Below are 15516 nucleotides of genomic sequence, written 5' to 3'. Positions count from 1 at the left end.
TAGAGGAATGCCATTAGCCTGCTTCCTGTAATGTCTCCCTCAAATCCCGGTTAGCTCCTTGATCTCTTGCCAAATGTGCTCAGATATTTGACTTCATTCACATCATGGTCCAGACTCTTCTAGACACTGCTGGGGTATCTGTTGGTGACACAGTTACGATACAAAAGCACAGGGACAGCTAATCAAATTTTATCCTTATCATAGACATACAGAGCTGAAGATGAAAAATGGCAGAATGTTTCTTTAAAGGCATACATGCTTTGATGTGAGCATATTGGGAACTGGAACCCTGAGGGTGTGAGTGCCTGTGTGTGTGTGTGTGTGTGTGTGTGTGTGTGTGTGTGTGTGTGTGTGTGTGTGTGTGTGTGTGTGTGTGTGTGTGTGTGTGTGTGTGTGTGTGTGTCCCTGTCCCTGTCAGAGGTAAAGCTCATGTTCACATGATGACAAATTGTCTCTCTGGCAGACTGTGTGTCCATGCAGTGTCACTCATTTGTCTCCTACACACACACACACACACACACACACACACACACACACACACACACACACACACACACACACACACACACACACACACACACACACACACACTCACACACAATGTCAGGTCTCTGGACAGCCTTGACAGTGTTTGTGTGTCTCACTATAATGTAATGGCTTTATTGACCCGAGGCCCAAGGACACCACAGCACTCTCCACCTAAACCAAATGGTTGCTTAATGGACGACTGTCCTCCTCCTCCTCATTTCATCCCCTAGTTTTCCTGTCTGTCTCCTCCCATCTCATAGTCTCCATTTCCTCCTGATCCTTCCTCCTCTTCTTAATCTCCTCTATCTCTCTCCGGCTAATATCCCACTCTTCCTCAGTTCTACGTAAGTGAACAGGGAGGAGGAGTGGGATGAAAGTCAAAGAACTGTAATAACTCCTCAACATTATCCAAAACACACACTCGATACACTCCATTTCACTTAAAATGGAGTGTCTGTTGAAAGCCACCCTTCGTTTTGTCAGATGAAACAAGGGGACGCTTAGATATGTGTGTATGCATCCGTGTGTCAACCCTATAGAATTTGCGTGTGAGGTTGCAATCACATGCAAGTATATAAACCACATGTATGCATGCTTGGTTGTTTTTTTAATCAATCCCAAATTCAATTCTTTCACCTTTCAAGACAAACTTGCAGGTGACAATGAATATCCACAAATATGTCACATAGCAAATGTTGATTATAGGATGATGTGTGTGTTAAGTGCTTTTTGTGATTTGTAGTTTACTGTAATTTGCTGTTTTGTTTGCTTTTAATGTGATAATTTGAGAATTTTGTCCATGTATATTCTGTGGCGGTTCTATGCATGTCGATTTATTATGAAGAGGACTGTTTTTCTGGGTTTTTGGTTTCATGTATTGTTTGCCTCTGCTCTTCTACACACCTGCCCTGCATTAAGCCTCATTAGCCCTGCCCTGCGCTGTATTCTCCCCACCTGCACCTCATCTTCTCGTTAGTTCAGTTCGTATGTAAGTCCAGGTTTCAGTTCAGTCTTTGTTGAGTTATCTGCTCAATTTGCCAGTTTCGTCTTGCTTTTCAATAAATAGTTCTGTTTTTGATCCGGTCTGCCTACCATCTCCTGCATGTTGGTCCACCTGCTTCACTCTCCTTGTGACAGAAACAATGTTGTGCTTACAAGCCAAAACCAGAAGTATATCCACATATCTTATTCCAAGATGGCATGAGTGTTATTTCCGTTAAACCGAGAGCATAAATTATTAAATCGACAGCACAAATTAGTCATTCTTTTTCTCCATGGTCCCTCCCGGGCTCTGTACTCTACTAATTGCTGGGGCAACATTTTAATCTCCCTATTTAAATCACTTTTTACTTTGATCTCAGAATCCATGCCCCTGAATTTGAGTCGTTTTAATTATTTTAACATAGCCTTTATTGTTTTATATCATTTTTGTCATATCTGGTCTCTTTTTTAACCTCATTATGAATATTCTTGAACTGACTGTTGTCCTTGTTTGTCATCCTGCGTGTCCTTGCTTTGAGTTCTTAGACTCCACATACTTATTTTAATTTACAAGCACATCCATCCCTCTGCCAACAAATACTCACTACAGTTCTGTCACACACATAGGCATAGACAACTTATGATACAACAGGCTCCTGGGACAAATGTCTGAAAGTGACCTGATGGCATGTCAAAAGCCCTGTCACCACCAGGCATTAACATGCATCTTGGGTGATCTGATCATAAGTGGACAGCCGAGACACATTGCCATTCACACCAGTCTCTATTATGTGTCACAAGCTGACTACTAGTGTCTGGATCTTGTTGCTGCCTACGTCATTTCTGCTAGAAGACCAAAGGCCCTCATGCACAGTTATCACGTCAAGAAGCACCAGATTTGTTTTTAGTGCAGGTTAAAGAGCCTACAAAAAGATTTAAAGAATTAAAATATATGTACGGGCTATTCCAACTGTTCAGATTACTCAAAAAAAAAGCCACATTGATGACATATTTTCCTATTATGTCTTTGCCAGGGACACATCAGGACACATAAGCCTTTACACTTCAAAAGATATGTGATCAAATGCGTCCCAGACCATCTCAGCAAGTGGTATGAGTGATTGGATCACAATGCACAGTGGTCTTTTACACTTGTGATCAGATCACCCAAGATTAAACAGGACTAAAAGAGTCAGTATGCCCCAAAAAATGTGCTTGTCGGATGGTCAAACTGTTTCTGAAAATCAGGAGAGCACTACAGTCAACTCATCCTTAGGGGGAGAGTACTACATTTCATGTCAATCCATCCAATAGTTTTTGGGATATTTCAGAAATAAAATGTGAATCTCATGGAACACGAGGAATGGCCTGGGGATAACAAAAGTCATTAGGATTCATCCTGCTGTTCTTAGAAAATGATACCTAATAGTTGTTGAGACTTTTCAGTGTGGAAAAAAGACATTGCCTTTCCCAGAGCCCCGCAGCCAGTGCAGCTAAAATATATAATTACTGCTTTAAAAATATTTTTGAGTCATTAGCTTGTGTGTGTGTGTGGTTTTACACGTGTGTACTTGCATTTCACAGATAAAGTGTATGTTGGAAGTGTGTGTGACAGAGAATACCAGGCTTTGGCCACTTGCAGAAAGAAGTTCTCTCACCGCCATCAGTGTCTGGAGGAAAATCCCACCAGAGGAATATAGTCATCTGCTGTCTTCACAGGTTGTTAATTAATTTCAGGATGGGGTCTAATCACCAAAGTCTGCTGTGTAAATATTTCACTCCTCTGAAGTTTCAGTGACTCAATCAAACGTGTGAGAAATCCCAGAGGCAACCTCAGTCTTAAAGACAACACCACAGTATTTTACTTCCTGTGCTGCATTCAGTGTATATTCTCAACACAAAGACCTTCCAGAGACCTTGAAATCTGGGTCACACAGTCAGACAATAGTCCAAAGCAGTAACTGTAAGGAGGGAAGTGTTGTTTTTGTTCCAATAAATAACTTTTAGGCAATAACTTACCAGAAACTTACAAACTTGTTCTGTCAAATATTTGTCATAGGGAAGCAGGAGCAGATTGGTTTTAATGGATTTCATTTAGGCTCCATCATGAGCTGACTATCAATCAGGTGAAAACAGCAACCATCCTTCGCCCTGAATGTCAGAGGTTCTTAAAGACTGAGCTTCCAGTTTGATACGAATTGTCAAACCCACCACAGAGCAGCACGTCATCATCTGCCTTCCTTAATAAATGGTGATGAGACTCAAATAAACAGGCTGCACTGACTGCATGCCAACCTGGACGGCTGACAATTATGGAAATAAAGAGTTTTGTTGTCAATAGGCCAAGACTGTCGGTATTTAACCTGAGCTCCTCTAAAAGTACACATTGTGTTCAAATCAATGAGCCCTCCTTAGCTGCTGTTTGTTAGTCAGCTAAGGTTTGGCTCATCTTTATTTTAGCCCGTTTTCTCCTGAATCTATTCCAGTACAGCTCTCCATGACGTCTATCCTAGCCTGGTGTCTTAGAGGATAAGGCTGGTGATTTTCTATGTTTTCCTTACTGTCAACAAAAATGTGCAGAGCCAAACCAACAACAAACTGATCCTGCTTACAAACATTGTGTGTGTATCCAAAGCCTGTTCTATCTCATTCCTCAGTGCCGTACATGTCCTTTGTTGTCCAAAAACTATTGAAAACACGTCAATGAGTCACACTGGGTGGTATGCTCCTTATAGAACAGTTTGTTTCTTTAGAAATGGCTCTTTTTTCCCTTGCCTTTCTAATGAAGTTTTCTGAGAAAGGTACGATGTAGCACAAAGTCAAGAGCTTATGATATGTAGCACAACCAGCTAGTGAAGCTCAGTTAACAGAACCACGTTCGTGTTTGCCTTACACAGAAATACTCTCAAGATTAAAAACGTGATCGCTGTTATCAGTCTTTGGAGCTGTTTCTAAACAAACCAACATGCTCAAAATCTTGTGATGAAGGAACATGTCACCCAGTTGAACAATGTGACTCACTGACATGTTTTAATAGTGTTTGGACAACAATGTCAATGAGATGGCACAGTAGAATTAGAAATATTAGGTTTTAAACGAACATTATTTGTAGGTAAGATCATTTTATTGTTAGTTTGGCACATATAAAAAAATAAAAAAAAAATTTCCAGCCTTATGGAGTATGGAGGGACAAATAGTATACTGTGGTATCCACCTCTAACTGCCCTCTCCTGCTTCCAGTCTTGATCCTAAACTAGGCTAAACATGTCCTGGGCTTAATAAAGATAACTGATATTGATCCTCTCATCAGACTGTAGGATTGACGTCAAACAAATGTATTTTCCAAAATGTCACACTGACACTTTGACGACATCTGCCATATAAAAATAATTTACAATGTTAATGCCCTCTGACTCAACGGTAGCAATTTAGAGATTGCACTCTTCATCATGAACAAAGCCACAACCTGTTTTTTATTTTTTATTTGCTTTGGCAGCTGATGACTTAAATGACACAATGCGGCCCTTGACTGTATTCAATTCATGTTTCACGCTGAGCATTGATTCCACTGTAATAGTTTATCGACCGTGATGACATGGTATCGGCTTGGCATACGCAAGCTCCAGGAGCTCATATTGTCTTAGAAAAGATGGATTGCCAGGTGTGAAATCAGCCGGCATTGTAAGCGCTGTGCATTGTTCATTGAGTTTCAAGGACGTTGTAGGACACGGAAGTGTTTTCCACCCACAGAAGAAAAGGAAGGACGGATAAGGGATAAGCCAGCCACCTGAGACAGGAGAGGAGATTGTCATTCAGCAGGCGTCTGATAGCTGTCAGGCAGTTCTCCTCTACTGCAGATGTGACGCAAACGTACACTCCTCTTTCTGTTCTCTCCGCTGTGTCATCCTCCTCCCCGCTTTCACCTCCTCTACACTTTCCTTCATCTTTTTAATTTCCTTTCCTTGTCTTGCCTGCTGTTTTTCTCTCTCTGCATGCCTCTGCTCATACTCTGGGCATCTCTCTGTGTTTCTCTTTCTTCACTCTCTCTTTGCTGCTTTTATTTAAATAGCTCTCTGCCCTCCCACCTCGCTATTTTCCCCTTCTTTCTTCTTCTGTCTATCCTCTCAGCGGAGATGAGTGGGTGGAGTGGAGCATTGTGCCCTCGAGATTGTTGTGCCATCCGCTTTTTTAGACGGGCCGAGCCAAGTGCATTTGTGTGTGTGTGTGTGTGTGTGTGTGTGTGTGTGTGTGTGTGTGTGTGTGTGTACTTGTAGAGCCCACACAAAGCAAGAAAACATTGACACTCCCTTTTACATGGGCTTAAATAAATGATCTCAGTTATTGGTTCATCGCTGTTGTCCTGCAAATATATAAATCTTACTTAGAAAAATGACAGCTCATTTTCAGTTTCTCCGGCCTTGCTGCATTTCTTGATTTTTTTGTGTGCAGCCATTTTTCTTTCTTTTTTTTCTCCTTTTTCTCTCTGATTTTGATTCTTTTTCCTTCGTCATTTTTCTCTCCCTTATGACTTGTCCTCTTCTCCCCTTATTCCTTTCCATGTCAGCTCTGAGAGAAATGTATCCTCCTCCTCCTCTCTCCCTTCCCCCCTCCAAGTCTTTCTACACTGCCACGTATCTTCTCACTTACCCTGCTTTCGTCTCATCCCCTCCTCCTCCTCCTCCTCCTCCTCCTCCTCCTCCTCCTCCTCCTCCTCCTCCTCCTCCTCTTCCTCCTCTTTGGCCATTTTTAGACAGTAAATCCCATCCTCTCCTACAGTAAATCTCTGAGTGTGTATGTAAGTGTGTGATAGAGATAGAGAGGGATGCACATGCAGCGACACACAAGGTGAGCCACCAAGTTTGCCACCAATCACCTTTTAAACACACATAGTGAAAACACACTGACTATGACTGGATATGACACGTACATGCCACTGTGAGCCATATCGAAAAATATTTTGCCACATTGAATTCGATTTGCATTTACTGGAAAAGGGAAAGTGAAAGCAGTGATACTGATTCTCCAGCAGAATAATTGGTTTTGCACAGCAGTTGGCTCATTAGTCGAATGAAAAAAAAAAAGATGCATCAGTGGACAAATCAAGGCAGTTACTGAATAAATGAATGGAAATGTGACTTGATTAGTTCTGTGAAACTCATTTATGGTGTTTTTGAGGCTTTAAAAAAAAAAACCCTATGTCACACATTTCCCACGCTGTTATTCAAGTTGTTGTTTTTTTATTGCATGTAAAAGAAAAGGTAAGTGCGTTTTTTTCCCCCATTACTTTCTTTCTCTCTCAGCAAGGTGAACCACTGGGTTTGGGTTATAGAAAATCAAAGCTCATATTTTTCCTTCTGAAGCTACAAATAATTGATTTTTTTGTGTCTGTTTTTGAATATAATGTTCAAGGTTAAATTTGAAGCTTCTTCCATATAAACAATAGATCATCATGGGGCATTAAAAGGTGAACTCAAAGACCATGAGGAGCTTATATCCAACATTGAATTAAAGCCCAACAATCAGCCCGCTTTAAACCTGTGACTGGCTGTGTAGAGAACCTCTGTGTAGAGAGAGAGAGTGTCACTCTTGATCCTTTAATCAGTGAAAGGGCAGTAAATGTATGCTGCTGGGGTTTAATTATATATTATAATAAATCATTTTTTAATATTTATATATGCATACAGAAGCAGCCTTTTGTACACATGTAGACAGACAAGTCTGTAGGGGATAAAGCAAAAGTTGAAAGAAAAAAACCAACTCCCGAACACTGTCAGCACATTCTGTTAATTTATTGAACGGTAACATTTTGATCACATACAGTAACCCGTTTTTCACATTCTTTTTGTTTTCAATATTTATATTTAACCACACTGATTTATTTGTCTAATGATCTCTACTGAAGATGATCTCAGCTCACCTGACATGAAGTTATTATCAGCTGTTGCTTAAAGTAGCAAGGCACTGATCTGTCAGTCAATTATTAGCTTCCCACATCCCCAGGAAAACAGATGTTTGGAGCTTCCTGAGATCCAAACTCGCAGAATTAGCTACTAAAATGTAACAGATGAAACTGAACTTTAAAGCATAAGGCTTGTTTTTTTCTATAATTTTTTCATTACAACAAATCTCATGTGCAGAGTCCACGGCACAGAGTACTACAATTATCAATATGAATCAGGCTTTGGATATTCACTGTTGGTTTGGATCTGCACTTGACAGACAGAAAAACAGAGATAATCATTAGCCTTATCTTTTCATACTGGTGCTGCAGATTGTGCTTGTTTTTAAAATATGACAGCAGCTGAACTAAAGCACTATCACTACCATTAATATGGTCTGAAACCAGTGTAGGTGTTTTGACTATAGGAGATACAAAAAGTTTAGATTTACAGACTTGAAACTTTCATTTGTGGTTTGGAGGAACTATAATGGCTTACAAAGTAGAGCCCAACAGATGGGAGCGATGTCATAGACGAATAATTATCCTCCTCCTCTACTGTATGCATAGCATTATTTCCGCTTTAAGTGCTACTAATAGCATATGGCATGCTGCATTTATATTTATCAAAAAGAGACAAACAAATACTTCAGTGACTCATACATCCACTATCTCCCTGCAAATCTATATATAACACAAATATATGACTTCAAAAATAACCACTGACACTAACACACTCTAAAATATAATGATCGCCATCTGTATCTCCACTGGCCACACTCCAGCCGCCACCGACCATAAACCCGAGTCCAAACCAAATCAATCTGGCCCCAATCAGAGAGCACAGAACAGTCCATGATTAGAAATAGATTAACTGAGATGCATAGCAAACTCTAACTTCACTGAATGAATAACAGCATGGGCTCTACGCCCTGTGAGGTGATGAATGGAGTTTTTTATTTGAAATGGATGCCTTGCAGAAACCTGCTCCAGACTGTGAAGAAGAGTTCGACCTCTGTGTCTTGTCTGTGTCTGGAACGAGAAGCAGGCGACTGAAGTTAGACACAGAAAAGCAGGTTATCAGATGAATGACTCAAGCATTTTGAGACACAATTCCAGTGAAAAAGAAATGAATATAATATAAATTAACATACTAATTTCTTTGTTATTTTTGCTTCTAAATATCTCTATATTTAGAAGCTATATCTCTATATCTCACTGTGCATCCTAGAAGTAATCAACTATATCTAAAAAAAAAAAAAGAAGATCTGCATTATGGCTAAATTAAATACATATATAGTATATTCAAAGATGGATGTGACCACCCACTGATACGAGCTAAAGTTGATGAGATATTCTGAGATAGTCTTATTATTTGGAGGATTGCTTTGGCTGTGTTTCATAAATAAACATTGAAACCTAAACTATGTCTGCAGTAATCTCAATGGCCTTTCTTAATGGCAGGTGACGAGGGTGTGTGTGTGTGTGTGTGTGTGTGTGTGTGTGTGTGTGTGTGTGTGTGTGTGTGTGTGTGTGTGTGTGTGTGTGTGTGTGTGTGTGTGTGTGTGTGTGTGTGTGTGCCCTTTTCTCCACCCACCCATCCATCCCTCCATCAGGAGCCCTGACAAGTTCCATGTATCACTTAGCCCTTGGCTGTCAGGCCTTTCCCAAAAGCCATTGCTGCCTAGAAGATTAATGACTGTTTTAATCTCACACTTAGAGATGTCTAATAGGTGGACCTGAACACAGACAGGTCGCTCTCATATTTCAGAGGAAAAGAGATCCTCATTTGTTTTGTATGCTTCATCATTTGTTCACCTTCCTATGTAAACATCCAGTTTTGGGGGGATCACTCCCAAGTTTAGTCAGTTGATTCATGAGATGAGAAATGAACAAAATATGAATAAAACATAACATTTTATTTTACAGCTCCTTTAAAGGACAGGTTCACATGTTTCAAGTCTGTTTTAAAACAAGAGTCAGCTGCTCAGATGAACAATGAAGTTTCCTCTTTATTTCCATAATTGTCAGGTTTTTCTGGCCATAATTATTCATACTGACCATTAGAGGATCCCTTCATTATGCACTTTGAATGAAAGTGATAGAGTCCAAAATCCACAGACATCCTTCTGTGCAAAAATATATTTAAAATTTAATCTGAAGCTAATATGAAGTTTCAGTCACCAGAGTTCAACAGGGAAACACAAAGAGAGAATTCAATGCTTAAAAGGCTGTAAATGTGTCAGATATCCACTCGATATGACTAACTCAGACTGATGAAGCCTCATAGAACCTTCTGATAAACTTTTAAATGCATTTTCCTATAAAATGACAGTGTGGACACACTGTGGCCCCCATCACTTACACTAAAAGCTCAAATGTGCTTTTAATATTGAAATTAAAGTCAGTTACAATTGTGAACCTTTCTTTATGTTATAATAATTTCCTGGTTTGCAGTTATTTAACAGTGGATTTTTAGGGCAGGGTGGGGTAATTTGCTACAAATTATAAGAAAAAAACAGAAGAAAGTGTGAATGTTCGTTTATTTGATCATCACTGATTCATTATATTTTGGGTTCATACCAAGTTAGACATCTAACAATTCCTTAAAAGTAGGTTCTCCAAGTAAAAAAAATGTTACTGTACCTTTCAGCAACACATTCTAATTCCGTTTGTGAAATTATATCAAATTTACCAACAAAACGATTTTCCTCTAGTTACACTGTCAAATTTTCTGAATATGAGAGTATAAACTGAAGTGACCCCCATCACCTGATGTAGCTTCTTCATTACTGGTGACTTCAAACGTTTAAGTAAAAGTAGCAATACTGCAATGAATCACTTACAAGTAAAAGTACTGCAATCGAAATCTCACTTAAGTAAAAGTACATAATTGGACTAGAAGTAAGAAAAATAAAAGTCCCCCTAATGCAAAATGGATTAATTTAGAATGTTATATTTATCATATGTGTATATATTATTTGAACATTAAAACTGATTGATGTGTACATGTAAGCTGCATTTGAATGTTGTCAAGGTAAAGCCAAAGTTAACACCTTATACTGTTGGATAGTCTAATCTATAATAATGCATATGGGTCAATGACGTATAAGGATTTATTTAAAAATAATAAATATGGGAATATATATTGCAGTAATTCAAACATTAAGAAAGGTTGAGTACACATAAATACATATTAAAATAGTAAATTAGGTGTTTTATGTGTTTTTCCATCTCGATGAATTAGAACTGACCTTAAAAAAGTCATGTGGTGCGACCGTGATCTATCTTAAAATAAATGAATTTAAGTGTTTCGAAACAAATTATTTGCATGTCCTTTAAGTTTTTGTAAATAATAATCTCATATTTATGTTCTATTATGTCACAGTTGCCTTCTTAAATGTATGTAAGACTTATTTTTCCTGTAAATTGCTTAAAAATGATTGAAAAAATTTAAAAATACAATTCAGTTAAGCATACTGTATCAGTGATTAATATTAAAATTGATATTTTACTCTGAATTTAATACAGTTATTGGTTTTATTGGTCGCACCACATGATGTTTTGTCACTTTAAATAACAGAAAAATTACTAATAACTTGTGGTTTTTGAAAAGTTAAAGTGATTTCATATAAATGAAAGGTACTACATATATATGGTATTTTTTAAAATCAATTTAAACCTTTTTCTAACTGAAACAAATGCAGTTAGACTGAACATGTCATAGGCACGTCATTGACCCATATATGACAACCTGATCGTCTGTTTTACATATCAAATATTGATCTGAAAAATAACCATAGCTGTGAAATATCTGCTGTGGAGCCAAAATGGCAATGAATGTAGTGGAGTAGTAAGCATGGCGTAGCACAAAATGGAAATACTCAAGTAAAGTACAATTACTTCAACACTGCACTGAAGTAGATGTACTTAGCTACATTCTACCACTGGTTTTAACAGATTTAAACAGATTTGTGGTGAATGGAAAAATGACTAACCTGCTTTTTGCTTTCGTGATCATTTACAGAAGAGGAAACTGACTTTTAGAAGAGCTAAGACAAGGCAGTGACCAATTCATTCTAGTTTATGTTAATGGGAAGTGGTGACTTGGAGATAATCAATTAACGCCTCTGTAAAGCAATATAGTCAGCAACTTAATATTACTCTTGAGATGAATAATGAGTAACCAAACTATATGCATCAGCACAATAGCAAATGTTTCAAAAACTGTGTAGGTGTAGGTAAAAAAAGAAAGAAGGTGAGTGTGAATAACCTGGTCCCTCTTGAATACTGCTATAAATAACATTGCCTTCTCAGTCATTTGGCAATAATTACATAAATTGAAGCCACTTCCTAGTTTATGAGTATGCATTCATTGAATCTCCCATAAGGAATTTATAGAGGGAAAGCTGCCACTTAATGGTTGGATAAGGACCTATTAAGTGTGTTTGTAATGCTTTGTGGATCATACTCATTGTTATAAACCATAATCTGTACCATGTATGTGAGCGTCAATTACCAGGACATGAATGGGGATAATCATTCTGCCATTTCAGGTTGCTTTTTTCTCTCTGTGTTCTGCTTGAATGAGCTCAGATGTCAATTAAGTAGAAACATGTCGATGTATGTGTCCCTGTGTTTCAAAGAGCTGATGAGACACCACCTCAGGTATTTATTCTAACAAGGCAGCATATACATGATTTACTTCTCCTCGCCTGCCATTTAAAAGCACCACAAGGAGTTGTCTTACATTTCTCCAGCCTTATTCCTTCTTGTGCTGTGATTCTTGAGGCTCCGTCATGTTGGCTCAGCTGCCTAATCAGATGTCTAAACAGCACTTTCCTTTAAGACAAGATGACAGCAGCTCTTCTCTGCCTCTTTTAATAGAAACTCTTGTCACACAAGCACACTGAGAGATGTCTGATTCATGTTGTTCTTACACTGGGTTCAAGGTTTGCATATTTAGTGGGGAGCAGAGGGCAATTTATGGAAATAGCTATGATGTGGGAAAGATAAGGTGTCAAATCTGTTTTAAAAAAAGTGTAAATGTGATGTATATAATGTGATATAAACCATGAATGTGAACCCAAATGCAGACTACAGAGGCAAAAATCACAAATTGACCTCTGATGAGAGATGGAAATTGACTGTGCCGGTACGTTCATATTCCTGAAGCACTTGTAACAGAGGAGGGTTAAGTATTCATTTGATGGCTCTCAGATCTGAAAACCACCTCAATGTACAGTATCAGCACACTGATGAAAGTTTGTGTCACACTGAAAAAATGAACCAATGAAAAGTGTTTCAGGGTTCAACAAACACTTACTACCTGTGGACTGAAGATGCCCATGACTGACTTTTTATTAACTGATTAATACAATCTGATAATTTCATTGATTTATGGTTAAATTGAGAGAATTCTCATTGTCTTTTTGTCCAAGTGGAACAAGACGCATTTGAAACACATCTATACTTGTGTGGATTCTGATTTTAAAAAGACCAGTTCAGGTTTTTCTCCCACAAAAATTGATAAATTGTAGGGTTAGTGGTTCACACGTCTGAGTGTCCCAAATTGCTCCTCCATGTTAACTGCTTTTGTCATAACATTCAGCAAAACTAATGTAATGCAACAGTAATTTAACAGCAGTGTTCAAAAATCTGGTAAAACTAAATCTACATACTGCAGATGTTGCGTTTAGTCATTGAGGTTAAGGTAATTTATTGATTATCCTTCTTTGTATGATCTAGTTCATTTCACTCATTCTTTGATCTTTATACTTGGCTTTTTTAACCTTTTTGAGGATTTACTGATTAATGTGATCAAATTAAATTGCTGTTTGTTTTATTATGATATGGACCCCTGGAAGACTAGCAACCACTTTGTAGATGCTTATGGGGATCCAAATAAGGAATAAATGTATCAGAGATGAAGCACTTAGTAACACAAATGTGACATTTAATGATAGGAAAAACTGAAAAAAATAGGAGTTCATCCTGGTGACTGGATGGTAAATGTGTGTTTGTGTTTGTTTCACTGATGGATCTGAGACTGTCTCAAAAGTTCAGACTGGGCCCGAGGCTCGGTGTCTCACATCGAGAGTCATCAGACTGACAGTCTCTCACTCACACACAGTGTAAAAGACAGAGAGGAAGAGTGGCACAATGATATGTTTATTGAGAGGCTTTGGATAATAGAAAAGGTGGTGGCTGCTGCTGGAATGTCACAACCATCGACAAAAAACATGGAAATAAACTCCCTTATCTAAACACACACATGCTCGCACTTACACACACGCACACACACGCACTTACACACACACACTCCTCACCTCCACTCCCATCACTCCAAAGAGAGAAAAAACTTACGGCAATGCACGGGACAAGACGGTTTCACAGCTTCTACAAGTTCATTTCTACATGAAAAATTCACAGTTACACATATATGAGGGAGATTTTCTTAGGCACAGCAAAAGCAATAAGATGTGTATCTCAACAACAACAAAATTATGATAAAAATAAAACATTTTGCACATTTCATAAACCCATAGGGGCCCAGATGGACTGAATGTTTACACTAGATTTGAGGCGGAAACATCCTTTATTTGAAGCCAACACTTGCACCAAAAGGAGAAAATGGTATAGGAGTTATGTATTAAAGGTGAAAATGACAGGGAAAGTGTGTTTTCTCTCAAGGGAAACTGCTACCAGAGTAAGGACTCAGTTCATCTGGTTGCCCCTAGAATACATCTTTATATGTTCTCTCTTCCTATACATATACACATTTAGGATTTGCAGAACTTGGGACTGGAACATTTAATATAAATGTAATCCCAGGTCAGTCAGAAGAGTAGCTATTAGAGCATTTTTCAGTCTACATACAGCTCCACTGGTCCGTGTCCAGCAGCTTTGAAATGATGATATACGAGTAAATCACATTAAGACGAAATCACAGACAGTTACTTGAGCTGTTTTTTTTTTTGTTTTTTTTTGCTGTTTTTTCTATATTTGCAATTCAAGTTCAGAGAGTTCACTGTGTCGTTCTGTGCCGTCTGTGTGGAACACTTCAGGAGAGAGCTAAAATTTTAACAAGGTAATTATTGACAATTTAGCATCCCGTCTCTGCACACTGAGAAAACCAAGAACACCAAGAGAGACCCTTGTACTCCTCCTCACCTTGTCTTTGGAAAACCAATATATCTACCACAGAAGCTGGACTGTGAAAAACACAATAGCTCACACTGCAGCCTTGTACTTTTTAAATGGGCACTGCAGAGTAGGAAGCTGTTGTTTTCATTTGTGTAAAGGGGGAAGCAAACACTTTTTTTTTGTCTTTCTATCCAATGGGACTCGGTTTGGATGTTTGTTATTTAGTCAATACTTTAAAACAGCCTCAGGAAACCAACCAATCAAACAAGCAAGCACTGAGGTAATAAGCAGTGTTTGTTTCCGAGGAGCCTGACAACGCTGAGAAGAAGAAAAATGCAGAAAAAATATTGCTGTCATGCAGAGTCAAATCCAAAACAAGTGCTACAGTAGAAAAAACAACAAATGTGATGAGGTCTGCTTTAAATTAGAATTTGAAACAAGCCATTTAATTTCCTTTTCCAATATATTCAGGTTGGTATCATGATATTGTTGCTATGTATATTCCTCACGTAGTTTATGGTAGTTAAAGTAGCTGAATTGAATTCTAGTTCAAATACTACAATATAGCTTATGTGGGAAGATTTCAGTAATTCTACAATGGAGCCAAGACTAAGCTGTGATGTGTTTTCTATTGTCATATCAGAGTAATTAGAATTATTACTGTCTGGCTTGTAAATAGTGTCCACGTCACCATCCAAATAATCCAGTACTTATGATTGGAAAACTTAGCTGTAATTAGGTTGCCTGAAAACCATATAAACATGGCTGCCTCACATTATCTGAAGTCATTCAAGGTTAATTAAACCCTAATTTGAATTTCCGGGTGTAGTGCTGTATTTTCAGTTTGTTATTATTTTTAGTCCTCATGCAGCCAACTCTTGGAAAATGTGAGAATCTTCTCCATCACTACCATATTCTCCTTA

Source organism: Scomber scombrus, chromosome 13 (genome assembly GCF_963691925.1).
Source record: "Scomber scombrus chromosome 13, fScoSco1.1, whole genome shotgun sequence".
In the NCBI taxonomy this organism is placed as follows: domain Eukaryota; kingdom Metazoa; phylum Chordata; class Actinopteri; order Scombriformes; family Scombridae; genus Scomber; species Scomber scombrus.
Note: the sequence above shows the minus strand (reverse complement) of the source record.